This window comes from Zonotrichia leucophrys, chromosome 1, assembly GCF_028769735.1.
Source record: "Zonotrichia leucophrys gambelii isolate GWCS_2022_RI chromosome 1, RI_Zleu_2.0, whole genome shotgun sequence".
In the NCBI taxonomy this organism is placed as follows: Eukaryota; Metazoa; Chordata; class Aves; order Passeriformes; family Passerellidae; genus Zonotrichia; species Zonotrichia leucophrys.
In genome coordinates, this window is record NC_088169.1 from 101485254 (window position 1) to 101488105 (window position 2852).

At 42.5% G+C, this 2852-nt stretch overlaps 1 non-coding gene across 1 annotated transcript; it reads right to left on the minus strand.

Moving 5' to 3' along the window:
• Positions 1–249: 249 nt before the first annotated feature.
• On the minus strand, positions 250–431 carry LOC135455933 (U2 spliceosomal RNA). The gene has a single exon (XR_010442423.1). It is a non-coding gene; the product is annotated as a U2 spliceosomal RNA (small nuclear RNA).
• Positions 432–2852: the final 2421 nt, after the last annotated feature.

Here is a 2852-nt window from a genome sequence, read left to right on the forward strand (position 1 = left end):
AGCCTTCTCTTCTCCAGGATGAACACCCTCAGCTCTCCCAGCCTGTCTCCAGAGCAGAGGGGCTCCAGCCCTTGGAGCATCTCTGTGTCCCTACTCTGGATCTGCTCTAATATATGCATGTCATTCTTATGTTGGAGACCCCAGAACTGGATGCAGAACCCCATGTAGGCTCTCATGAGGGCAGAGCAAAGAGAAAGATTCTCCTACTTTGACTTTCTGACCCACCTCTCTTTTGGTGCAGATCAGACCTATCAGTGCACCATTCCCAGAGTCACTGCAATGCTGGGGCAATGCATGAAGCAGACAGAGCAAGCTCCAGGTCCAGATCCCATGACCCAAAGTCTGTTTAATATAAAATCCTCTCATCAAGGGCATATCAGATATTAAACTTTTAAGATCAGATGCTACACTTGGCTAACACCAGCAGCAAATCTGTCCTTTTTTTTTTTTGCATGGTTCCTTCAAAGGAATAGATGCATGTAGATGACCCAGCCAGTGACAATATTTATCATTGTCTTGTTATTTCTTAGCCTGGAAGAACTACAGTAAAGCCACTTCAGTTCTCCTTCTGCTCATCTTTGGGACTTTTCATAAAACATCAAACTCCATCCCTTGCTAGAGGATTCATGGGGCATTTTGGATGCAACCCAAGCAGCATTTTGGCCTTTCTTGTCCCAGACTAAGATGCTTCCATGACAGCAACATCAGCTGCCTGAAACCAACCCCCCGCTTCCAACACCCAGGAACACAAACCGAAGCAAGTCCCTGGTGCCAACAACATTTGAAGACTCCATCAGAACTGTACTAAAAGTTCTGATAAAGTTCTGCATTGTCAACTGCAAGGCACATGTCATTGCTCAAGGTTTGCAGTAGCGTAATCGAGATCCAGGCTTAGGGGCAGATCTTTCACATTCTGCATGTCAATGACCTTGAGAAAAGTGAAGTTTTGAACAGCAGGTAGCAGCTAGTGGAGATTTTTCTGTTAACATGGAAAATAAAAAAGGTACAGGAGGAGTGAAATTATTGCTCTGAAATGGACTTCCTCCATTCACGTACTGGCTGATTGCATACATCCATCTTCTGCAGTGCCAACTCCTTCTCATACAGTTGTATTTTTGGCTTTGTTCCCCAGTGTAAATCAGTTAGAGTCTCCACAGTGATGGTGTCAGGTATCAGCCTGGTGCTTGGTTTCAGCCCAGCTCCTCGAAGTGTACCATAAATAAAGACATAGAGAGGCAGCAGGTGGGTGTCATTTCTTCCCCAGACCCTTGGCAGCTACTTGGGAATCTTGTCAGAGGGTCTTCAAATAGTGCTGGAAAAAATCCTCCATATAACTACAATAATTTAAATAAGTAACTAGCCTGGAAAATGTCAGAAGACACACAATCAAGATAGCAATGCTCAAAGGTAATCTAAACCACAATTTAAATGCATTAGAGTTTCTGTGTTTTGGTTGTTTTGTTCTGTGCCAGTTTGGGATTGGATGGGAGGCTTATTCCATAGGGGAAACCCAGAGTATGACTCAAGCCTGGCAGGTCAGAAGGCAAATGATGGGTTTCTCTTTCTGCTCTCTCTTCTTCACAATGGTTTTTTTCACTAAGAAATAAAAGAGCCAGAGGAACAACACCTCTTTCCTTCTCCATGAAGCTATCATGCTTTCCATTTCCTACCAGTGATAAACTATCTTTATTTTTTTTCCCCATAGGAAATTAGAAGAGAAAGAACGGTTGAATAGAAGCAAACAAAAAAGAGTAGATTTTCCTTTTCCATCAAAATGATGTTTTTAATCCCACCCCAAAAGGTCTGATAACTATTTTAACACTGTATTTGCAATTAACTCATTTTTTTTCTTTGAGTTAATCAACACACTTCATTCAAATCTGAGTATTTCCTAGGAGGGTATAACCACCAGATAATTTTGTTGCTCCTGTTCCAAACCTGCAGAAGACCTGGTGTGATGGAAATCTTACCTGCTAATCAGTAGCAGATTAGTGATTAGTGTGTAAGGAAAGTAATCCCCATCACAAACCTAGCCTGCCAGGAGCTGCCCTTACAGCAGAGCTGCGTGTGAAGATTTATGTCCTGCTTTGTGCCTCAGATGGGGCAGCAGATGTGGAGAACTTCTGTGGCTCATCACCACAGAGTAGCCTGCAGGGTTATCTGACTCCTCATGTCTGGGTGTCATCATGTGTATGGTGTCTGCTCCATCACCCTGTCCATCCTGCACGGGTTTTGTGTTGCTGAAATGGCTCCCGAGGTATTAAAAAGTCTTTTTTCCCAGCCCTGCAACCAAAGAAGAAGTCGAGATTCTTCAGCTCTGGTTTTCATGGTTTATTTCATGGTTTATTTATTTCATGGTTTATTTTTCATTATCTATAACATTCTTTCTCTGACCTGCTGAGGTCTGTCCAGCAGGTTGGTTTGTGGCACGCCGACCACCCTTAGGGCAGTGTTAGTTTTTTGTACTAAAAACTACCTGTACTTTATTTACAATAATTTCCCAATACCTATCACCTATGTTAGACAGTTTGTCTCTACTTTAAACCAATCCAGAAGTGCCACCATCACAGCAGAAGATGGAGGGCAAGAAGAAGAAGAGGAAGAAGAAGAAGAAGAAGAAGAAGAAGAAGAAGAACAACAACAACAACAACAACAACAACAACAACAACAACAACAAGAGAGACTGTACACGCCCAGATTCCTCCATCTTGCCTCTTGAACCCCCATTCTAAATCCCCAAAATCCTACTTTTTCACCCTGTGATAAATTCACTATCATTCTATTCAAACTCTTGTGGCTTGTAAATCTTCACACAAAGTTGGTAATTGTTTCCATGGGCTAAAACCAAAGGC